Raw genomic sequence first — 26,674 nt, forward strand, 5'->3', positions numbered from 1 at the left:
GGAAAGACTTTATCGTTGTTCTTAATTAATAGCGTCTATCAATGATTTTTTTTTTGAATAGAGTTACCTAATGAAGACATAGAGCAAATGGAGGAAGATGGCAAAGATTCTAATGAGGAAGATAGTTTATTGTCAGGTATAGGTAAACGCTATCCCTATACTTATGTTTCAATTATTAGTATTAATAAACAATATGTTTAGATGACACTTTCTTCTATTCTGACTATTCTTAATTTAGCTTCTTTACCTACCAACTGGAACAAAATAACCCCAGAAAAGCTTCGCACTCCAAAATCGAAGCCATTGAAAACCATTTTGAAGAAGGCTTGTGCTAATAAGTGTAAATGTTGTAATAATTATTATATTTCAAATTATTTTAATTTTAAGAAAATAAAAATGTTCTGTCAAATAAAATTATTTCCTGGGCTGCAAATAAAGCTGAATTAGTCTCCAAGGAGACAGAATACCGTGAAAAAGAACATCTTTTGAGAGTAGAAATGATGAAGCAACGCCACAAATATCAAATGGCACTAGAAACAAAGGAGAGTGATGAAAGAATTCTTATTCAAGCTAAGAAAGCTGAACTAGAGCTGGAGATCCTTCAACTGAAAAAAGATCAGCTGCTATCTGCTAATAAATGATGTCTGTTTTTAAAATTTAAAAATATGTATTTGTAAAATAAGTTGTATTTTATTTATAAAATAAAAAAATGTTTTTAAAATTTAACCAATTCTTGTTAATTTTATGTGTGGAAATGCAAAATTAAAAATGTTTTTGTGGTGGGTGGTGGGTGTCAAAGTAATAAAAACCGTAAAAAAAAGTTTTTATTGCAATTTTGAGTTCTACTCATGTGCTACATTATCTAACAAAGGCTGAAAATACTCAGTTATCAAAGCTTGCCGAACCACATTCTTTAGGGCAATATTCTCAACACCTGGTTGTACCACAGGTATAGGGATATTTCCTAATTCAAGAGCCGCTTCAACTTCTTCATTTACAAGGGGAACGTCATCTCTCAACATGCATGCAATATTATGAAGCACTGCACATGAAACAACTATTGCTTCCACTTTTTGCACATTTAATTTAATTCCTAATGCTAATATTGGGAATCGACGTTTTAATACACCAAAGCATCTCTCTATTGGGTTTCTCGTTCTTATTTGTGCTTCGTTGAATAAATGTTCTACAGGAGTGGTTGGGTTAGAAAGTGGTGTAATCAGGTATGGTTTGTTACCATATCCACTAAAACCCACTAATAAATTTTCGCCAAAATCACCATTTTCAAATCGAGCTCGTACTGTTGAGTTCCTAAATATATTTGCGTCATGAGCAGACCCAGGCCATCTGCACACAATGTCCCAAATTTTTAGTTGTGAGTCGCATATTGCTTGTATATTAAAAGAAAAATAACCTTTTCGGTTTCTAAAATTTTCTGGTTCTTCTCCACCAGGAGATTGGATTTTTACGTGGGTACAATCCAAAGCCCCAATACATCTTGGGAATCTGCTAATGTTGAAAAAATCCTGTCGAACATTATTTATTTCTTCATCGGGTAGTGATATATAGGTTTCATGCATATGTGCAATTGCCCGGGACACTTTATTAATAACTCTGCTTGCTGTAGATTTGTCTACACCAGAAAAATCTCCAGCTGCTTGCAAAATGCACCCTGTTGCAAAAACCCTTAAAGTTAGGAGTACCATTTCTGAAGCCGATAGAGCGTAATTCCTTAAAAATATAATAAGTACCTATATCATAATACGTAGTAAAATAAATAAAAACATACTAATTTTACCTTCTGGTTGTGAAAGAGATTGTGGGAGAAACACATTCACTAATGTAAGCAACTGTCTTTTTCGTCAAGCGAAATCTTTGTAAAAATTCATTATCTGTCCATTTAGTAAAATGATCAGGACGTTCTCTGAATGTCCGTGGCATTCTAGGCTTCATTACAGCATTCACAAGACCCAAAAAATCTTCATCATCAGTAATAACTACGTCGTTAAATTCATGCATTTTTATAAACCCAATAATAGTGAGAAGGAGATTAACAAAGCACAAAACTTGTGAATGTGAGGTTAGAAAATCACTTGAACGAAAGTTCGGCTTCTTGAACGGCGGCAAGTGGGCGTTCACTTGAACTTAGATCAGTGTCAAATATTATTGACACAACAGCTTTTTTACTTTGAACTGCAGTTCAACAATAAACTACAGTTCAAAGTGTTTATACAACCGGCCCTAAGTAAGCCTCAACTTAAATACATTGACCATTTTTTGAATGTGCGCTCTAAATAAAATAAAAAATAGTAAATTTATGTAACTGTGCAGGAAGGAATTCTTAAATAGAATCAATTCGATATCAAAAATGCGATATTATATTATTTATGCAATATATAAAACTTTTGAATTTTGTGTGTAATTAATTTATCAAAATATATTAATATAAGAACTGTCCCATTTTAAATAAATAAAAATTCATTGGTCACTGTTCTTGATTTAAATTTTTTGTGAATTTAATTTTGTATAATAGTCATTGTTTATTACCATAGTCATATTCTTTAAATTTTTTCCACGTAAGAATTCCACCCTGTGTATGATTATTTATTAGTAAACTTACTGTACCACTACTTTCAGGTACAACAGGAAAATCATCATCATCTTCTAATTCTACTGTCGTTATTTCATTTTGGTTCATACCCTCAACCATATTACTACAAGCACTAGTACTACGACGGCGAAATTCCTTGCAAATATTTCTAAAATAATAAATAATAATATAAAAGTTCGTATTATCAAATGCTTAATCAAAAGTTGGGCATTTTGATTTACCGATTTATTAAAGTTTTTTTTAAAGATTAAAATAATTAATTGGTTATAAAAATATTGGGGAAAGAATCAATTTACTATACCATTTTACAAGATGTAGAAGGAGTGGATAAAATCTATTTTTTAATGTATTTATTATTTTAATAAATATTTCTATTGTGCAATTTCTGAAAAGTTTTACAAGGAAGTAAGAGGAGGAAAAGCAAAGAACCGGTGACGATCCCCGGGTAATGAAGACGAGCAAGTCTGCAAACATAGCAGGGCAAGCCACCAGCTATGCAAAAGCGGCAAAGCTCATCAGAATCGGAGTATTGCCGGAGGACTACCCTGAGGCAACTCTAACCTCCGAACAACTCACAGATGTGGAGGAAGCAATCGTATCAGAAATGATCAACAGCACAACAAAGGGCCTGCAGTTCTCAGGTATTCATTTTCGCTCGGGAATGATACTTGTGGACTGCGAGTCGGAGCAGACAGCAGAATGGCTTGCTCAGATGGCACCTAGGTTGAAGGAATGGAAAGGGCCAGCGCTGGTAGCGAAAAGAGGAGAGGACATCCCAAAAGCGCATACCATCAGCCTTTTTCTTCCACGGAGCAAAGGGCAAGACACCACAGCTCTCCTGAAACTCATTGGAGTACAGAATCCAGAGATCTCCACCGAGACCTGGAAAGTAATAAGCGCCAAAGGAAATGGCCACGGTCAAGTGCTTTCTGTTGGGATCGACACCAAATCTGCGGATAGCATCCAGGCAAAGGGATACACTATCCACTACAGGTTTGGGCAAATCCCCGTATCTGGCCTCAGAAAGCAGGAGAAGGCAAAGGACAAAAAGATGGAGCTTGATCCATCCACTTCAGCCTCTACCTCCTCCGAGCCAGTCGCCAATGAGAACACCTCTACGGCGACTGAAACACAAGAGACCGAGGGCATGGACCTCGATCTCAATGTCAACCCGACCACTTCCGCTGAGGAGAATGTCATCAGCAGCGAAGAAGAAGATAGGCTTCTGGGACCTAATGTAGACCATCAGGGGGACGGACCGGATGGCCCTGACAAATCATAAGAGGACTTCACTCTGCCAAACCAGAAGCCTTTAAATTCAGCAAATTAGCACAAATAAACCTGCAACACAAACGAGCATCCTCCGATGTGATTGCACGGATGTTTGTCAAGCAAGATCTGGGACTAGTCTTGATCCAAGAACCCTGGATCAATCGGGGGCAGATCAAGGGTCTGTCAAGCAAAACGTCAAAAGTAATATATGATACCAGGCAGGAATCATCCAGAGCCTGCATTCTCATAAGAAATAACATCAATTACATATGTATTTCAGAACTCATGACACGGGACCTAACACCTATTGTCGTAAATCTCGACATTGGGGACACCAACAGGACCATAGTAATTGCGTCAGCATATTTTGCTGGAGATGGGCCTATGACACCACCAGCAGAAGTGCAAGAGCTGATTCAATACTGTAGCAGATTGCGTCTACCACTCCTTCTAGGCTGCGACGCAAATGCTCACCATATCACATGGGGAAGCACAGATATTAACTTTAGAGGTGAGTGTCTGCTTGAATATCTAACGACAACCGATCTCGAGGTTCTGAATGTGGGAACTACACCAACATTCGTAACTAAATCAAGATCGGAAGTATTAGATATTACTTTAGTCAGCTCCAGTCTCAGAGACCACATCAAGGACTGGAGAGTATCAGCTGAACCATCACTGTCCGACCACAGGATTATCGAATTCAAGCTGGACAGCATTAAATACAATCGACCCGAAAGGAGGGTCCCAGGAAAAACAGACTGGGAATTATACAACACCAATCTGGAAAACAACTTAAATTATCTAAGCTTAAATGGGAAACCGCACCATCTAGACTTAGAGCAGGACTCACAAGCTGTCACACGTGCAATAAATGAGGCGTTCGACTCAAGTTGCCCAGTGACCAGTGAGAGACCCGTTAAAGGCGCCCCGTGGTGGAATACACACCTGTCAAAACTAAGGTCAAAAGTGCGTCATCTTTTCAATACGGCGAAAAGAGACAGTAACTGGCAGGTATATGCCGAAGTGCTTACTCTTTATAACAAAGAGATAAGAAAAACCAAAAGACAGCACTTCAGAACTTTCTGTGCGGAAATCGTTAACACTCCGACTGCGGCTAGACTGCACAAAGCAATGGCTAAGGGAGGCACATACCCAATAATGGCCCTCAAAAAGCCAGATGGCACCTACACGAAGGGAGAAGAGGAGCAAGCCATCCTATTACTTCAAACACACTTTCCAGGGTGCGAACCTATAGAAACGGTCCCAATAAAGCACACCAATCCTAAAAAAGAGGACTGGGAAGTTGCAAGGACCGTCTTTACGACAGAAAGGTTGAAATGGGCAATAAACACCTTTCAACCGTACAAGTCACCGGGAGTGGATGGAATTTTTCCTGCTCTCCTACAAAACGGACAAGAGAAAGTCCTTCCTCACCTGAGTAGAATAGCAAGGACGAGCTTAGCGTCGGGATACATTCCCGGTAGCTGGTGAAGGGCAAAAGTCACCTTCATACCGAAAATAGGAAAAAAAGATGGGACTGACCCCAAATCTTTTAGACCTATCAGCCTTACGTCTTTCATTCTGAAAACAATAGAAAAAATTGTAGACAACCATATCAGGAATGACATTCTGGAGAGAGCACCTCTACATCAGTGTCAACATGCTTATAGAGCGGGCAGATCCACAGAAACCGCACTATATCAACTGACACAAATCATCCAGAAAAGCCTGAATGAGAAAGAAACAGCCATCTGCGCCTTTCTAGATATATCTGGGGCATTTGATAACACGTCACATGTAGCGGTAAAAAATGCCCTGGAAAAAAGAAATTTGAACAAAACCATAATCCGATGGATTTGTCAAATGCTTGCCACGCGTACGGCTGAGACTACTGTGGGCGAACAGACCACAGGCGAACAGACCACATCAAAACTACTCGTGGCACGCCTCAAGGAGGGGTAACTTCACCCTTACTATGGAGTCTAGTAGTCGATGAACTACTTGAGATATTGACAAATCTCGGTTTCACCTGCATAGGATATGCTAATGATATCGTTATTATAGTCAAAGGCAGGTATAAGGGCACTTTATACGACCTCATACAAAGAAGCCTAACCATCACGGAAGAATGGTGCACATCAGTGGGGCTGAGCATAAATTCAGCGAAAACTACTATCGTACCATTCACTCGTAAAAGGAAAATGCAACCCACCAGGGACATCCACCTGGGCGGACAAGTTGTACATACATCGGATGAAGTAAAATATCTAGGAGTGACACTGGATAGTAAGCTTAGAGACTTAAGACTTGCATGCGTATGCATCACAGGAGCTATGAAAACATGCCCCACAGCAGCACTGGAGGTCATAGTTGACCTGGCACCTCTTCACCTGGCAGTAGAGGGAGCTGCTAAAAGGGCCATGTTCAGATTAGCAAGGGATAGAACGAACAGTAGGGACATTGATCAGAGAGCCTGGGTATCTCAAACAAGATCCATTCCCCTGTTCGATCTTCATAAGGACGATATAACTCGGGAATATCACTTTGTTAGGAATTTCAGTACAAAAATTGACAGCAAAAGTGACTGGGAAAATGGATCTGTCGCCCGCTCACTTAAACAGAATACTATCAAATGGTACACAGATGGTTCTAAAACCGAAAAAGGAACAGGAGCTGGAGTATTTGGGCCTGGCACCAAATACTCAGAGCCACTGGGAAAATACACCAGTGTCTTTCAAGCGGAAATACACGCTATAGAAAGATGCGCTCAATTAATCCTGAACAAAGACTACCTCAAGCAGGACATCGCAATCTTTACCGACAGTCAAGCAGCCATAGCAGCACTGAGTTCACATGTCATCAGTTCTAAAATGGTAAGAGACTGTTTGGGCAAACTTAATGAGGTAGGAAAGAGAAATAAAGTCACAATATTGTGGGTACCTAGACATACAGGCGTGCAAGGTAACGAAGAAGCCAATATTCTGGCAAAAAAGGGATCTGGTTCTCAATTTGTAGGACCGGAACCTTTCTGCGGCATAGGAAAGAATACTTACCTATATGAGCTTACAAAAATGGAGGATCAACTCAGAGAAAGCCTCTGGGATGATCATCCAGGGTTGAGACACTCCAAGATGTTCCTTGGAACCCTCGACCCAAAAAAATCTAAAGCTCTAGTAAGTTTAACTAAAACTAAACTACGGATTGTAACAGGATTCCTAACAGGGCACTGTCACCTTCGAGAACACCGCAAGAAACTAAAACTAGAACAGACAGGTGAATGCAGATTCTGTGGGGAAGAGGAAGAGACCCCAGAACACCTAGTAACTACATGCGAAACAGTTGCCGAAAGTCGTGCCATGCACCTCGGTAATTATGAAATTCCAGAAGGAAATATCTCATTACTGGAACCGTCACAACTACTAGCCTTTATTAAAGCCATAGGATTGTACGAAGTAATTTGACTTGAGAATAACATCAAGCAGTAATTAGAAAGGGGCACACAATAGATCTTTTAGGTCGCAGTGAAACTTCACCCTTATTTTAATCTAATCTAATCTCTAATCTAAGAGGAGGAGAGGATAAAAAAAAAGAAGCTATAAAATAAAAATCTTATGTAATCTCTGTTCGTCGCCTGCCCTTGCCTTTAGAATTTACATTACGTCTTTTTTAATTGGAAAAAGTAAATATTTGTGTTCAAATTAAAATATATTTTCTAAGGGTGCAGCGCATATGTTCTTTTTTATTTAAAGTGGGTTTATGAATCGGTTCTTTTAAAATCGAGATGTATACCTATTTGCTGGGAAATTAACATTGTAAATTAAGTAATTGACATTTTGTACTTTTTTTCTTTGGCAAATAAATGTTTTTTGAATTTGAATGTTCCGCAGGTAGAGCCTTTGTTGGTGTATGGTTACTAAATGTGGGCCGTTGGGTTGAGATAGAGGTGTGGCTTATTATATGACAGAGACCCGGCTCTTCGGTAACCGACCACTAATACTAATAATATTAACTAAATGAAAAATTCAAGTGCAAGTTGATAATGAAACAGGCACATTCAGCTGAAGACTTGCAAGAAGCAAATTTTCAGCCTTTTAAGGAACTTTTAGTAGAAATGAGATGTGTGATGCTGGAGTTTGCTGAAACCAACTCTCAACTAGACCCAAACTCGTAAAAGTAAACTCTCCTAAGAAAATTACGTCTTTTGTAAAGAAAAATTACGTCTCTCGTAAGAAATTATGATGATGACTGGGAATGCAAACGAACCCAAAATGAAGTTGCTACGTTGTTTTAAGCAAGGCGTCCAGAAATGTTTATTTGAAAACTACAAATAAAATAAACTAATTGATGACTCATATACAAATAACTGCTCAAAATGCAGTATTTACGTCTTGACAAAGTACTTTTCGATTGTTAAATCGTCGAATTCTCTTCGTAAGTTTTCCAAAATCTTCGGTGAAATTGAGAGAGTTTCTTGCCTAATCCTATATTTTGGATCTCCAATGTTCCTTGGATTTGGAAAATTATACCTTGTTTTTGAGGTAATTCTAACGATAAAAATATATAATATTTAATTAGGTTAAGCGACCACTGGTCACTCAATTTTTCTTCTCCGTCCAATCCACTTATTTAAAAAAAAATATTTAGAAATTGGCGTATGTTGGTTGATGACAATTGCTAAAAGCTGAATCTTTTATCAAGGTTTCCACAATGAGTTGGAAATGCTTCTCTTAATTCTAGTACTAAAATATTTTGCAAAAACTGAACATATTTTATACACTGTACACTGAACACACTTATACCTATACACTGAGCATATTTTATACACATATATTATAAAAATTGGGTCAGTAATCCGATCTCCGATGATTCCTGCCCACGCAATAATTTTTGCCTAATATTGTGTATATTGTTCGACTACCCAACGTAAATTGGTTTTAGCGTAGTAACGACAATTTTGTCAGTTTAGCTAAAAACAAAAAATATATTAATAAATATTAATAGCATTTTCAAAACTCATATAATATGATTTTATTTTGAAAGGCTTTCAAGATGTACCCCTCCATTTAAGGTAAAAGTGGTGTCGGTGTCGTCTGAAAACAATATCCAGTCCAGTCTAAAAGTATTTGGACGTTATGCACTGAATTTATTGCAAAATTCTACTTGTCTATCAGGATCATTCTCTTGTAGGTCCTGCTCCTGGTTTTGTTTTGAAGCTTTTTTCCCTGCTAACTTTAAAATTATTCAAACAGTTTTGTGACATAAATTATGGTCTCGAGCTATTTGTATTGCCGGTATTATTGGTATTCCTGGAATATCTAATTGCGTATCCTCGCGTACCGCTTGAGGTCTTTGTTTAGGAACATATCTATGAGGTCTGAAATGCCTTTCAATTTTACTCACAGCACCTTGCATTAAGGCCCATCAGGATGCTTTTCTTAAAATAACTTGACAACTCATTTTGGGTTCGCATGAGACACATTAAAGTTTCCGTTAGTTAGTGTATTTTAGTAAAAAGAAGTGCGTTTATTGAGCATAAATACGTAAAGAGAAAATTAGAATACAAAAAAGTAAAACGACAAAACAATTGAAAAAGGCAAATAGGTCACATATAGAAAAAAACAGATACAGTAAACAATAAATTTGTAGAAACAATGCAAGAATACAATACTTACACATACCTCAAATTTAAAAAAAAACAAGATTAGCAGGTAAATAGAAATAAAGATACAAATAACACGAAATTAAATTTAACTCTAATAATAAGCTAAATGCATTAAAGCTCTTATGAACTGGCTTAATATAAAATTATTAATTGAAAATTTAATAATAAAATCATGATCTAATTAAAAATATATATATTTTTTGTAGTATAATATCTTATTATGCTCACTATGAACAATAATTTAAGGTGTTGTTATAGTTCCCACACATTTATATATTATATATTTCTGTGGAGCAATAGCCTAAACTTTAGGCTGACTATGTCTAAACTATTTATAAGTCCAGGAACTGCCTTATTTTGCTTTGTTTTCTTCAGTGTTTAGAACATGGATTTAATATAGTTATTACTGCTATCTTGTTCTTTGAAATATGGTATGTTGATGCTCTAACCTTGATCTTGTCTCATTCTCAGAAATGATAATAATAATAATAATAATAATAATAATAATAATAATAATAATAATATTAATAATAATAATAATAATACAGAGATCTAGAAATTCAAATCGGAAGGCAATGGAGAATGGATAATGTTCAGACCATCCCAATTGTTATATCGACAACGGGTGTAATACCGAAAAGTCTACTGGAATACCTTAAACAACTAGGAACAGGCGAACATCTATATAAGCACATGCAAAAGGCAGTACTACTGGCAACTGCTCGCAGCACCCGGAAATTTCTAGGGGATAACTCTACATTTCAGGTCACTTAAGGACACCGAAAAGGCCCCCACAGACCACAGAGCTTAATCCTTTTGATATCGCAGGTATCTGGGATAAGTAAATGATCCTCAAAATCTAAAGATTCGAAAGAACGGGTAATATCCTCTAGGTTCTGAGTACATCCAAAACTATTGCTGGAATTTCTCGAGGGAGGCGTCTTTGGTAACCATTGTAATCAAAAGACTACTTTAACATTTTAATTCCGTCAAAATATCGGCTTGCCTAGCTACGATAGATAAACTAATTGTAAGTGGAGCAACATTAGGAAGCAAATGATTATTGCCTTGACGAAATGTTGTCTATAGTTTGGCTGATTTGGAAACTTCGATTAACTTTCAGCTCATAACTGGTTCATTTAGCAATTTTTAAACCAGTAGAAATCCAATTCCCAGAGGTATATTTCAGAGGATTCACTAAACCCGCTACTGTTTTGCCTGGCCATGATTGCACGTTTAAGCCGACTAGACCAGGCATGGATTTGGAATAAAGAACAACAATAATAGATGAGTAGCCAGCCTTACGTTTACACTAACTAACTTCTTTATATAGATTATCTCAAATTGTTACCTACCCGACACACATTATAATAATTTATATCAATTTACATACCCATCACAGTCAAAAAGAATATGATCAAAAGTTGGATTGATAAACTAGAACCTAGGTATTAGGTAAACAATTCGATAGTACGTCTACACTGCGTCGATCTACTCGTTGACCTCGGGGCAGCTTTTCCATGAAACTGAAGGAATTTTAGTAGCTATAGTAATTTCAGTAGATAAAGTAATTTCAATGGGGAACAATCTGAAATGTAACCAAACAAGCTAGAGTTCACCAGTAAAATAATGAAAGAAAAAATATTGACGTGTTCTAATTGCGAAAATACTCCAAGGCTAGCAGAAAACTAAATTTTTTCCAACAGATAAGCTACCAGTAGATATTAAAAATAAGCTTTGGAACGATACTTACAAATGACGAGCATACTAGGATCGAACTATAGTTACAGATCAGCGAGTAAGTAATAATAGACCTGACTTAATTCTAACAGATAAAGTTTCTAGAAAGTTTTTTAATAGTTTGTGACATTTTCTACAATCCCTTAAAAGAATCGTGACATCATCATATATACGTGTATATTTACCTCGATGTATGTGAATGCTGTTCAAGATAAAGTTTTACGATATTTATAAAAATCTACAACTGCTATTTTCTTTTTAAATAGGATGAGTTGACATTATTTTCTCCTGAAGCTAATAAATCATTTTGAATCCTTTCCTGCAGGCCGTATCATGAATATTGAATTTTAAAAGTTCATGAGCGTACAAACTTCCCCAAGTCTTTTCCGCCCCTTTTTCTGCTTCTTTCGGACAATTTAAATAAAATCTTGGGAAAACTTACGGGGGAGAAAATTGCTTTTATTAATGATGTTTACTGTCGAGGAAAGGTTTGAGCCACGAAAAAGATGAGTGTATAAGAGAAACAATTTTGTTAATGTTTTTTAATAATATTTAACCAAGAATTAAATATTAAGAAAATCGATGCTGTATCCCATTTTGTAAATATTTATCTTTTACCGGAATACCCAAACAAACAGACTTTCAGAAAAAAAAAGAATGTTTTACAGGACATTGCAAAAAGAAAAATTGATCTATTGGCTAATCTATATTTTGATCCACGGTATGAGCAACAGTTGAAGAAAGATTCATCAGCCGATATTTCAGGGATTGACAATCTCTGATGATTACAGGCTCTAGTGATATCACTAATGATATCTAGCTCTTTTGGTTTGTTGGAAGCCCTATAAAAACGGTTTAAGTAGTAGGACTGTTTATAAATTCGGGTTAGCCGGCGATATAGTGAACGTAAGAATTAAAATATGAAGTAAATACTTGTTAATTTGTAAACTTCGGTATCCTATGTAGGCAGCGTAAGTTTCTAGAAGAAGTTTTAAGACCTTTAGTAAACCAACAGTTATCAGATCCTGATTTTTTCCTCTTAATATTCACTAATGGAAAGGAAGTATCACAGAAGTCAACCAGCCTACTATAAAATTGAGATATTGGATCTAATGTGGTTAGTATGGCTCCCCAGTTGACAAGACAACAACGGCGAAACTCATTAAATTTATACTATTTAATATTCGGCCGAAGCGCTTCGCAGATACAACACAGTAACTGCCATCGATATCACATATCTTATACAATACAAACTCATGATCAGACAGCGCAGATTTATCAACTGTATAGTTTACAATGTTATCTGGTAAGTTTGAAGACACATAATGAATAATACTAGCAGGATACTGAGTTACACGAGTGTAAGTCTTAATATGCATCTGCAGATTAAAGGCAGTTAGCAAATAACCTAATTGTTGAGTGAAAATGGAGCTCTTGTCATAAAAATTGATATTACAGTCGCTCGAAAATATAATAAAAGTGGACCATGGTATTTGGGACAAAACTGTTTATAGACTAAACAGAAATTCTCTGCAGTCAGATAGTGGTAAACGGTAAATACATATAACATACAGATTTTTGGTTTCCCAATAAATTATAGTAAACTCAAAAGTGGACTCTTTAAGTAGATTATTTTATTTACCTATTTTTTCAAAGGAGCTCTACTTTAAAAATTCTTCATGAAATAAAATAAAAAGCAAAAAATAGTGATAGGTTACCGTGTCCTTGCATTGCAATGAGATGATAGGAGTGCATATATTTTTACTGCTTGTTCTAGCGGTATGTTTTCTAACGGGTTCTTTTATTGTTTGTCATTTTGAAAATTTAGATTAGGATTATTTGATTTACACTACTTATCAATATACTGCGTGGTAATAAAATTCACAAGTGAAATATTATTTAAGTTTTTAACATACTTTGCCAACTTAGTATGTTAAGCTCTGATGAATTGGTTAAGTATTGGGCGTTTATGAAACAGAGAAGAAGATATTAAAACAACATTAGTGTTACTCATTTTATTAAGGCGCTGTAGAACTGCTTCTTTATTAAGGCGATTGCCCAACATAGAATCTTGCGAACGAATAAAAATCGCTTTGATAATAAATTAAACGTTCCTGTAGCATATCTTTCATTATTAAATTAGTCATACTCTGGCAATTTTTATCATATTCACTATTCGTAGCTTTTTTAAATAAAGATAAGTAACCTTTTACGTCGTAACCAATTACCAATATTTTACCTTTCTTGGATCTAGAGGGCTGACACTCGCTGATACCTAATGGTCCAGTTACGCTAGTGGAAGAAGACTTTTCTTGGAAGCTCAAGTTTTTAGATCTTCTATTTCCAAGCCTAATGCCCCGTTTGAGAATTCCGGGCTTCTTATTGATGAAATCATATTTTTACTATGTTCTGTAAGATCTTCGATTTTTTGTTTGACCTTTCTTTATTAACACAAAACTTAATGCTCAAAATTACTTGGATGTTCTGCAGGACGGCATCGATGTTTCAAGATGGGGCACCACTACATTACGCTGCTACCGTTCGTCATTTTTTGAACGATGTATTTCCTGGACAATCGATTGGTCGGTGAGGTACCGTAGAATGGCTTGCTAGATCTCCCGATCTTAACCCTTTGGATTTTTTATGGGGTCATCTAAAAACCAAGTTCTTTGCCATAAAGCCTGACTATCTCTCAAGACCTTTTCGAAATAGAATTATTAACGAAAATCAGTTCTCGTCAAAACCCGAAATCTTCGCTCACACGCGCAGACATTTTTCAACCAAGTAGGTTTTTATCATTTATTTTTCAAGATTTTCAGGGTGGATTGTTTTCTCTCGGACACCCTTTATAATATTGTTATTAAACTTTTAGTAATCAACAATTTGCACTTTAAATTATTTTTGAACGCAACCATTGTCATAAAATTTTTCTTAATGCTACAAAAAAAGTACTGCAGACTGACTTGAATAAAAGAAACAAGATCTCCGCAAGTACAATTCTTATAGCTCTATCTATCGAATACAGCTTCGACATTATCAAATCAACACAAGTGGAGTTGAAATATATTATTAAACAAACACGCAAATTGATGAATATGCATGGCGCACTTCACTCCAGAGCTGATATAGATTTATCGACGAGTTTTATCTAGAAATTATATCTACAAAGAAGAGGGCAGAAAAACGTGCAATTAGTCATCATCTATATCACAGGCAAACAGATGCCTCCTCCAATGCATTTAAAATGGCAAAGAAGCGCCATCGAACTTTGTACCTCCTCGACCTTGTAGCTGCATTATCGATAGGCCGATAGCTATCAATGCCAATCGGCAATCTCGGGCGCCCGAAAGCTCCATCAAAAAATTATTGTTGATAATATCTAATTTTAACAATTTTTATTTAATTTTGTTCAAAGTCGATAATAGTCTAAGATAAAATAATATTTAATTTATTTGGGATCCATTTTAGTACCTCCCTGCCAATATATTATACAAAAAAGGTTATTGTATAAATTACGTTTTTAATACTAATTCTTTATGTGTCTGAAGAGCTTAAGATGAATTCAAAGGAAAATGTTTCTCTGAATTATAATTTTACCTAATTTAAGCGACTTTGAAAAAGAAATAATACATATTTTTTAGAGATAATTTAAGGCTATTTTAAGTCTTTTGGGATGTTTTCATTCCTTCTCCTCTTCCAAAATTGGGTAATTTTCTTAGTATTTATTCAATTGCAATCAATGATTTGCGGATAGCACACGAAAACCAAGTTTTTGACTTTTAATATTTTGTATCCTAGTTGGTGACCATTAGTTGAATTGTAGAAGTTTGTTAGATTTGAGTTTCTATGGTAATTAACGTAAGTAGTCTTTTTGTTTAATAGAGATTCTGTTTTAACTACTACATTAATACATAATACATACGAAATTAATAAATAATGTATTAATGTCGAACCTACATTTTAATTTATATATTTGAATAGTTTAATTAAAACAACATTTAATATTCAAAATACTTAATAATTTCCAGTAATATTTCTAAATTTTTTTCTTTACCAAAATTGACTAGAATTAATAGATTCAGGCAAATTTGAGGTCAAAAGGTCATTATTAGTTTATTGCAAAATAAACATATTTATGAAAAGCATACTTCAGATAACTGTTTTAAAACACCGAAACCGTTTTTGTCACTTTTATCCCTAACTACAAAAATCATTTATTTTAATGCAGATACGCGGAAAACAACGTACCGTTTTTTCTCAAAATGAAAAACAGTTGGCGGTGGCTCTTTATTACAAGCCACCATCATGTTATAAATTTTCGAGAGTGAAGGCAGATGCGTTCAACTACTCAAATATGGATTGCAGAAAATATCTTTTTAGCTGATGAAAATTTAAAAGTGTATTTAAAATTAAAACATGCGTATGAATAAAGACGAAGAAAAAGCTTAGTAGCTTAACAAAATGAGTGTCAAAAAAGAACTATTATTACTTAAGGTACTAATGAGAAATTACTTTTAATTCAAACATTCATAAAAATGTATCCGTCAATATTATTTAGTATATACATATAAACATTATTTAACAGCTAGATTACAAGTTTGATTAGATTAGATTAGATTAGAAGTTTGAAAGTTCTTCTTTTGAAGTAAGTTTGCAATTAGAATTTACGAATTGTTTATTTATTTCTTCTACACTGATTAGCTTTCCATGAAGGTGAGCTCATATATTTTTGATATATTTTGACTCAAGTGATCCAAAACTTGTCCCCTTTTTCAATTTTCACTATAAGATTTCATATTTTTTTGTTGGAATTCCAATATAACATATTTTTTCAATTTTTAAATTCTGCTAATTGTTTGTTTCGATCTTGCTTTATGCGCTTTTAAAAGTAAGAATTAAACCACGTGCACTTTATCCCGTAAGTTTTAAGAGGAGCGTGTAGGTCTGAACGAGTTATCATAGTAATATTTAAAAAAACAAATGTTATCATTAATTTTCAAAAGAGGAGGTTAGCACGAAAAGTTTTCTGCTTATTCACTTCATGGCAACGCAACCAGAAAACGAGCTCCAGTGGTTCCGGTATTTGAAGGAAAAATATAATTCTATACCTGTATAATGCAGAATTAACGGATCACAAATAGGAGCAAACAACCAATTTGCGAATAATCCAAGCGAAATAATCCGTAGAAGATTTACAGAACCGCATAACTACTAAATGCCAACGAGAATAATTTACTCTCGATATTCTTTATAATGATCAAATGATTTGATTTAAATCAGATAATTACCCGAATTTGCTTGCGGAATAATTCTTCTAAAAGTAGCCTATTGGATGTGATAATAACCAGTAGAGTGCTCTCCGTTAAAAGTTGCAACACAGTACCAATTTTAACTGTGATTTCTGATCATTGTCTTATTTATGCTATTTTTAATGTTCGTACAGAAAAAACTAAAGGCAAATATTTTAAATGTCGAGACTATAATAATATTTCTAATAATCGAGATGCCTTTGATTATGCTGCTAGCCTCTTACCATGGGACGAAAGTTATTATTCTCCTAATATAGATGAAAAGTTAATGAAACATTTTTAATTCAAATATCAAATATTTTAATAATTATTAATTGACAAATTTGTACCTACAAAACTAAATAAAAATAAAAGTAAGACTTTCACTCCATGGATAATCGATAACATTAAACTACTTATAAAACTGAGAGACAAAGCACTAAAAAATATTTGAAAACTAAAAGTGGTAACTGTCGCCAGTACTAATTTAAGTCGTTCTTTAAAAAATGTTACTAAACACGCTATCATACGCGAGAAAAATGCTTATTTTCGCAACTTATCTAAAACTTCTGGAGAGCCCTTTTGGGATACAGTGAAAAAGTTAAATATTATACAAAGAAAAAATGATTACAACATACCTGCCGCATTAAAGCAAATGTACTCAATGACTTCTTTGCTACTTCTAATAAATCGAATGACACTACTTGCAAAGAAAAAATGTCCATCTATCAAAATAACAAAGCTTTCAATTCTCCCAATTTACTAAATTTTAATCTTATGAATGAGAAAACTTGAAAAGATATTATAGCATCAATTATCAATAAGAGATGTTATTACCTGTTATCCATTGTAGCAAACCGCTCCTCAATATTGTTCATTCCAGTATCTTAGAAAATCAATTTCCAGACTTGTAGAAAAAGGTCATCATTAAACCATTTGCAAAAGTCTCAAACGCCAAAAAGCTAAAGATCTACGCGCTATTAGTAATTTAACTGTTTTTTCTAAGGTTCTAGAGAGACACATGTATAATCAAATTACTGCATTTTCAAATTTCTATAAAATTATACCTGAATGTCAATCCGGGTTTAGAAAATAATTTAGTACAACCACTTGTCTTGTAAATCTTATGAATGATATCAGGTACTATGAAGAACAGAAACAATAAACAAGCGTATGTTTCTTGGATTTTAGTAAGGTATTTGACATTCTAAATCATGATATGCTGCTAGCTAAATTAAATATCTTTGGTTTTTTAATACTTCAGTCAATACTGCCTTAGTAAGTTCCTATCTGATCAGCAGGTTTCAATGCGTCGAGATTGATTCTCACCCCTTATACTCAAAAATCTGAATTTATTTCTGTTACCACTAGGGTACCTCAGGGATCTCTATTCGGGCCCTTATTATTCTCATTATACGTAGCTGATGTAAAAAATATTATATCCTATTTAAAACTACACAGTTAACAATACGCAGATAATTCTCAGATTTATACATCGTTCTCATTAAACTCCTTACTATACTCACAAACACAATTTAATTCCGACTTAAATAATTTACATATATATCTAAGGCTCATAATTTGAAACTAATTCCTTTAAAATAGACAATTCAATAGTGCCTGTGGTTAATGAAGCAAAGAATTTGGGTATTATTTTTGATAATACTTGTCTTTTTCAGCGCACATAAATAAAAAAATTGCCACTGCTTATATGCCCTTAAAATATTTAAATAATTTAAAGCGTCACTTTGTAAAACCAAGTATTTTTTAACTCTTTAATATTGGTGTTTGGTTTAATTATGGTGATGTAATCTACAATAACGCAATTACATCGTCAGTTTCATCTTCTATTCAAAAAGTGCAAAATTTCTGTACGCGTTTTTCCTTTAATATTTGCTACAGAAGTCATAAGATATGGGGTATATCTTAATAATCATTTTATTCTTTCAATGTCAAATAGACGCAAATATCACATGTACTCTTTCATATACAGAATTTTAAAGTCGGGAAAGCCACCATATCTAAGAAAACTCTTCCATGTGCATGAACACAACCATAATACCAGAATGGTTTAATACTTTTAGGGTTTCTCAACATACAACAGCAGCTTTACATTTTCGTTTCGCATTTAACAAGATATACCTGTATCATATTATTTATATTTATATATATTGGATGTGTTTCCTCTCCTGCGCTTCCATGATTCAGACGCTACCTACCCCTGCCCTGTGTACATAAATATAAATAAACTGTATTTAAAAAAAAAAAAATCAAGCTCTCATTATTAAAATGTATCGAAAAATTTGTTTCCTATTTTGTTGCTTTTTCTTGAGAATGTATCACTTAAAAGTGCCTCTTGCAGAGGTACTAAAAAAAACGGTTTTTATAATCGAGATGCGTTCCTATTTGCTAACTTCACTTACAACATAAGTACAATTGTTTTGAAATTTTTGATATTGGCAAATAAACGGTTTAAATTTAAATTTGATAAATAATGTCCGGAAACACTTTGAAGATTTTCGGTGCTAGTATATGGAGGAAAATTGCAGACTTTTTCGATAATATAAAACGTAAATAAATAAATTAAATAAAATTTAACTTTTCGGCAATTCGTAGCTTCTGTTTAAAAATTGAAGCTTCATTTAAGAACTGACTGTCAAAAAATACATCACAATAGACTCCTTCCTATTTGATAAAATAAGGGTGAGTGCCGACCCGCTAAGAGGTTAAAACTATAGTGATGGAATTTATGTGCAAATATGTCCCCCATAATAATCCCCCTTTAATGAAAAAAAAGTGTACGTGTCTGCGTTTTTTTAACTGCTCTTATTCAAAGCCATAAATCTTGTTGGACTGTCTTCGATGCGTCACCCTTTTTACTACAAGTATCTTGGCTATGCAGTCGACAATCAGCCTAAAACCATATTGGTACGTAATTACGGATAAGTAAGGCTGTCAAACCTATCCGTGACTTTTATTCCATCCACTAGAGACTCGAGTTTTTTGTGTTTACAGTTTTGACCTCCCACAATTACTTCAACCTATTTTTATGCCTTGATTGTAAAGGGGTTCTCGGATCCCATAGAGGCCATTAAAGTTAAAGGCTACAGTTAAAATATTGTCCTCGTTTGCGCAAAGCTCGAAAGTAAAACCCTGGTTCTCTTCCATATATACTAGGAAACCTTGGTGTTTCAAATAATTTTGGCACTATTAATTAAAAAGCCGCAATAGTCACTTTTAAAATATGTGGAACCCAGGATCGAACCCCAATTCTACATTCTAAAATGAAACGTAAATGATGGTACAAAATAACAACTAGTAAAAAAAACAATTGGTAAAAATTCAAAAATAACAATAGAAAACAAATAGCACAACGGACCAAAAATACGGAATGAAATTCGAATTAACCAACTTCTATCCGTGTTTTTCTTCACGTAGGCAGGTAAAACCTTTCCGATCTCTTATTGGCTGATAGCAATCACGTGATCCCAACGGATCCGTAATTACGTATCAATGTAGATTCAGGCTCATGGTTTGGATGGCGGTCGAATAGACAAGTCCAGGTAAATGTACGTCTTGCTCCGTTAACATCACCGAGGTTAGGAGAATTATAGGCAGAAGATTTTAGAATTTTGCCTTCAAGATACTCGTATAGTTTTCCTTGTAAGTTTTATGTAAATACAAGCATTCTCTCTTACTTACCTATTTTACTTATTCATGGTGCAAACGCGTGCTTTAGACTATGGTATCAGCGCTGTATTATCCCAAGATTAGGATTATGAAAAATATATCATTTAATACGTATCCCGTAATTTGTCAAAAACCGAAAAAACTTCTATAGAACAGAAAGAAAGCTGGTGTGATTTTTGTCCATGAGAAACTTTAAGTTGTGACGGATCGTTATAGTTTGGTATGGTTGCATAATAGAGAGCCAACTGGTTGCTTAACCTGATCCATAGTGAAATTGCTGCAATTTGTTTTTGAAATTGCTCATTGCAAAGGTAAGGTATATATTGAAGATAATCACAAAAATTGGGAGGTTTGATTGCCAAAGGTTCAGAGTGCAATTCGAACTCTACCGCATAAAGCTATATGTTTTACAACGTATTTTCTGAGTTTTATTTCAGGTATATTTCTTCACAGATTATTTCACCTAAAATATAAATCTCATGTAACGACCATTCTAATTGTTAGTACAACTGTTTTCTTATCAAAATTTAATAAGCAAACTACCTGTAGTGGCTAACTGTACTAAGTGATGAAGTTACCTTAAGGTTCCTGTATTTACTCCTGCTGCCGCCATAATCTTGTAATACAGATTGTTGAATATCTACGACCGGTTAAAAAAGCTGCTTCTTGCAAAGCGGTGCCTCCGCTTTTTACCGGGGTCTTTTAAATAGTGTTGCATAAATAATGTTTTAAATCAATAAAACTGAGAAATATCTTTTTTTTTTGTTTTTTAATATTTTGCTAAGACACATGGACCCAAATGAACCTGAAAAATTGCATTCATACAACGCGACCTGTATCGATTTGTTAACATAAAAGATGAATTTTCAAAAGCTTACAGACCCTCCTTCTAAAAAAAAGATTTTTTTTAATAATCAGAACACCATATCTCTTAAATAGAAAAATATAAAAACCGTTTTCTACTAAACATATAATAAAACTCATAAGGATCTTATCCGAAAAGATGAGTCTTTTGGAGCGATGTCCCAAAAGGCACAGCTGCAACTTAAGAGCTTCGCTTTTAAAATAAGTCCTTGCTACGCTAGTTAGCGGTTGGAAACAGTGGATGTTTTTAGGATTTAATTAGTGGAAAGTATACAAAAAATAATGCAATTGAAAGAATTAGTCTATAGCCTTAAGGAGTACTTGATGTAACCATATCGATCGATAACTTTATGTTGTTTTCTTTTATTATAAAAAATAATTAGACATTTCTTGATTGCCGACATGGTGTTAAAATTCTGTGCAGCCGTGAAATTTTTGTATTAATTAATTTTTGAATCATGACGAGTTTTGAATTTGATCTTCACTCTAATTTAATTATACTTAATGCCTAAAATAACTCCAAACACATAATCTGAAGAATTTGTGTATTACACAATTGTTATACTTTTCATTTTATATATATTAAACGAAATAACTTACTAAACTTTAATAAATATAACAATAAACAGTAAACAATAGCAAAAAAAATCAAATAAACAATAACAAAAAAGTTACAATAGTGACGTCAAAATTATATTTGAAATTTGTGAAAATTTACTAATTTTGGAATAAATAAACCTCAACCACCCAATTTCAATTCAATCGGACAAATAGTAAAAACGTTATGGTATTTACGTAACCTTCCAACTCAATAATTTGAAACTTTGTGAAAATTCAGTAATCGTATCTTATATAGACTCCAAAGTCAATAGGTCATAAAAATTGCAAAAAAAAATTAATAATTGTATATTAAATAAACTCTGTGGGGGTGAGAGTAATAAATTTATGAGAGAAAAAGGATAATAAAAATGAACATACCATAGGCTTTTGATTCCTTTCTTCTATATACTTCAGCTGCAAGTAATGCTAATGCTATTACTGAACAAGCTCGAATACCAAATTTCAATCAAATCGGCAATTATTCACAAAATCACAAATTTTAATCAAATAGGAAAGAAAGTTATAAAAACCAATCAGATTTCAACAGAAAGATCTGATAACGATCTAAACAAAGAAAATGAAAATTTAATAAAGATCAAGGAAGAAATCTTATGCATTTAAAAGCAGATCTTAGAAAGGGACAAGGAAAAAGAAATATAAAACTTCGATAGGATTGTGAAGAAAAAACAAAAATAAGTAATGGCAAACTATAAAATAACAGTTGGAGAAAACTGGATATCTATCGCGATTCTCGAATCGAAACAATGATGAAACGAAAACCATCAAAGTTCGACGCCAATAAAGCATGCATACTTATTTAAATCAGTTTAGTTCGCTGATCGCTCTCTAGGAAAACCGCTGGGATAATGAAGAAAAGTCAATAAATCTCAGGCTGTGTCGAGTAGAAGAAACTACTATGATAATAATTACGATGAACCACAGAGATGAATTACGGCGATTTCCTTATACTACAAGTATACCAGGCCTAATAGATATTTAAGAGACAACAAACTGATGAAGGACATGCATAGAGCAAATCTATATATCACTTTATCGATGCAGTTCGAGATTAATACCATAAACATATTTCAGGAGCAAGGATCAATCAATAAGAAAACAATCCATGATAAAACACATTAGAAAGTGTGTGTCATCGAATATGTCAAAGTGTCATCAAAGACCATATTAAAAAAATTAGTAATTTTTTTCCAAAAAAACCTACCAAACACCACCTATGAGATTAAACTGGCTAAGACGGCAGTTCTGGAGAGAGCTAATGTTTTAGCTCCAGGTCAAGCAATTCTTTCAGCAAAGGCGTAATATCTCTAGAGAAAATCAACTGATTTGCTTCATATGGTAAGCTTTAAAGGATGTGATCAATACCTGAAACAAAAAAAGATAATTGGCATATGGTCTGAAGCAATTGTATTTGCAAAAAAAAATCTGAGACTCATCATTCAAGGAGACGCTTATCTGTCTGTTTATGCTATATTAAAATTTTCACTGAAGAAAATCACCATATTTTCCTTACATGATAATGACCTTGGATTTGATGCAGTACCGCTGGAGACTGCTCCAATAAAATAAGCACCTCCAAGAAATAAAAATGATACAACTATATCAGAGCCCCAGGACATCTCCAGTTGTATTAATAGAATAGAAAAATGGAGCTACAAGATCTTATGTATGTGGCAACTGAATAACATAACCAGTATAAAGTCACGCATAATTAAGAAAGTCTTGAACACTATCAGTTTCACAATGATTTTTAACTATGGATCTGAAGAAGGAATATTGGTAGAAAAAATTAACTTAGTGAAAGATTTTATTCTTGTTTTAAACTGAACTTTTCGCTGTATAGTCACACCCTTTAGATTTTCTGGAGCTTCTGGAGACCAGCATTAACATAAACTTTTACCGTAAAATAATTTAAAAAACGTTAAAGAGGTATAATTCATATCGTAACATATACTGCATTGATCCAGCTGTTACATATTTCTTCTGAAGTACAATATTCTACAAGTGAAAAAAATATTAGCATGTGTCAATAGTTAGTCTATTTAAATTTATTATATATACCCTATTTACCCTAAAAATTTTTAGAAAAGAGCAATTTTCAATTGCAAGTTGCAATTTTCACAACAATTTTCAATTACAAGCTTCGAAAGGTGAGCCTCAAACTAAGTCGAGTAAAATATAATTTCTTTCAAGTTTGAGACCTTGGCCATGTAATATCAGAAAATGGGGTCAAGACTCCAGATCAAATGATGAAAATTGTAAACGTTGTTCGGCTCAAGTTTTTAAGTTTGACCTTGGATGTGATCCGCTAGCAAAAACAAGGCCTAAGTTTCCAAGCATTTCTAATTTTATTCCATGGTTTTTAAAAGAAATCGAGTTTCGTTACATTTTAACCAATTTGTTGTTTGTCTTGGAAATAATTTAAAAGTAGAAAGTCAACGCAAGTTATGTGAAAGAATTATCTGACATCGAGAATAAAAAGAGCGTATTTCTAACTTTATTTGGATTGAGCTTTATTACAAAATTCAAAAATATATATCATATTTTTAAGATATCTTTTTAAGATTATATACCATTTTCTCTTTAAAAAAACAAATTTTAGTTATGTCTTCTAGAATATAAAATATAGAACTACAAGAAAAAATGCTGTAAATTTAGTCTATTGCAATTTTTTTATCGATTACTTTCGTGCCTTTGAAAAATGAATAACTAAATTATAAAATTAAACTATTTTAACACATATTACAAATAATACTCAAATTTGGTACCAAAAAAATTATCCCTTTTTTGCTTAAATTTTACATTGTAGTTTCTTTCTTGTTATTCTAAATTTGGCGCAGGAAACTCTTATGCGCATTTTCTTGCCTTTGTCAACTATGTTATGATAAATGCGCTATAAACGTATTTTTATTAAACTTGAAGCAAAAGCTGCAATTGATTAACGGATGCCCAAAAAAAATCACTTAATCACTTAACTAAAGTAAGATCTCATTTCTAATTCTCTTTCACAAATAAAATAAAGTTCAAATAAATGCAATATAAAATGTATTTTATATTGCACTTTAACCCATTCCCTTTCTTGAACAAAATTAATGTGGCATAAATAAAATATCATTTTATTATCTAAAACATATAACTTGGCTATAAGCCGTTTTTATACGTACTCGTGATTTCTTGTAAATTTAGAAATAGGTACTGGTAGCAAACAGAGAGAAAATACTCTATTATAATATAAAACTTTTGGTTTTCCATCAGATCTACTTTAAGTTCTTATTACAGGTGCTTAAGCCGTGTTTATTGTCGCACTTTAATATTAAAAATATACCGGAAGAAGGAGTTTAAATATAGAGCATACGAATGTTAAATTCGTCTACAACTAAAAATAAAATTGAGTGTCAGTCAGTCAAAATATTGCTTATTGTTTGGGTACGTTTTCGGATCGGTTTACCCAAATATTCTTTTACTTATTGTAAATTCGCTAAGCGGAAGATTGTTTTGTAGTTCCACCTGTTGATATGGATATATATTCATAATTTAAAAGTTTAAAAATGTACTAGTTTTATACCGGTTACTTACATGTGCACCTTTCCTGTGTATAGGGGTTATAATCAAAATATTTTATCACTTAGTGATTTCTGGTGTAAGTTGACCTGCAGTTGTAATATAATTCTTGTGATGGGTTAAAAATGGGGCAATTTTTTACAAAAGTTTATTTAATATTCATTGTATGTGGTAAAAATACAAGTTTTAGTTATAAAAATATTATATTTCATTAAAGGAAAAATAAAAAAGAAAACTCAGGTAAAAGATATAACTTACGTTTTCTATATAACACACTAAAATCAATTTTTGAGAAAACAGCCGCACTCAGCAGAAAATTTGTATTTATTTCTAGATTCAAATTTTGCATTAATAATTTATAGAGGTCTATATTCTTAGTAAAATATTTAATCACATCCTCTGACCTAATTTGAGATTTGGAAAATTATATTTGACTTTGTTCTTGCTCTTGTTATATCGTTAATTGAAAAATAGTTGCGTATCGTTTGCCGATATATTCGACAATTAAAAATTTATAAAATTTAAATTTTCAATCATATATTGTACCTTGAGATTACTTCATATACGTATACGTGTAAGATATTAATTTTTTTTGTGACGGAACTTTTATTAAATTACGTGGCGGACCTTTTAGGCATCACTTAAAATAATTTAAAATCATTGTATAGAATGGATGATGAAAAAAATATTTGTATTCTTTTTAATTATTATTCTTATATAGATGACGTAACTAGGCCTTTTTCTAGAACATGTCTTGATGATTTGCTAAGCATTGCCCGTGACACGAACTACGTAAACCGTATTTAACATCACTCCATATTAAATAGCAGTTTTAAAACGAAAAACTATATTAATATTGACACCAATTTGTTAATTTTGGCTATTGATATGAAGTAAAAGTATGGGTCCAAGACTAAACAGCCCTACGCGAATTGTTAAGTAATGACAATAGGTAGAGAAAAAAACAAATTGAGGTTAGTTATTGTGAAGGATTATGTTTGAAATTTAAAAACTTAACTAAAAGCTTACTAAAAGACTACATGATAGAAAGAAAGCAATATGTTAAAATTAAAAATTAACTAAGTAGGCGTGGTTGACACTGCGGTTCCTCAAGGTACTGTTTTATCACCAATACTCTTGTTAAGAGACATAAATAATATTGGTAAAATAAAATTTAATATATAATAATAATAATAATAAAATTTTACACCTACTATATTGTATCGTATGCAGATGATACTGTTGTATTTTTCTTGGCTAAAAATTGGGGAGATAGGTATGATGTAGCAGAGTTGGGTATTGAAACTTTTTTTATGACTTACTTGCCTGATTGTGATGATTATCCTAAATTAATAATTAAGAAAC

The 26,674-nt window shown here is 33.3% G+C and overlaps 1 protein-coding gene across 7 annotated transcripts in view; it reads left to right on the plus strand.

Moving 5' to 3' along the window:
• LOC126734959 (uncharacterized protein CG43867) overlaps nt 1-26,674 on the plus strand; it is a 180,777-nt gene that overhangs the window by 14,683 nt on the left and 139,420 nt on the right. Inside the window, exon 1 of one of the 7 annotated variants that reach the window (XM_050438819.1) lies at nt 25,098-25,388. The exons of the other annotated variants lie outside the window; for them this stretch is intronic. The gene's annotated coding sequence lies outside the window, so the exon portion shown is untranslated. Of the gene's footprint in view, nt 1-25,097; nt 25,389-26,674 lie in introns of those variants that run through there. 7 annotated transcript variants of the gene reach the window in all.

Source organism: Anthonomus grandis, chromosome 4, assembly GCF_022605725.1.
Source record: "Anthonomus grandis grandis chromosome 4, icAntGran1.3, whole genome shotgun sequence".
In the NCBI taxonomy this organism is placed as follows: domain Eukaryota; kingdom Metazoa; phylum Arthropoda; class Insecta; order Coleoptera; family Curculionidae; genus Anthonomus; species Anthonomus grandis.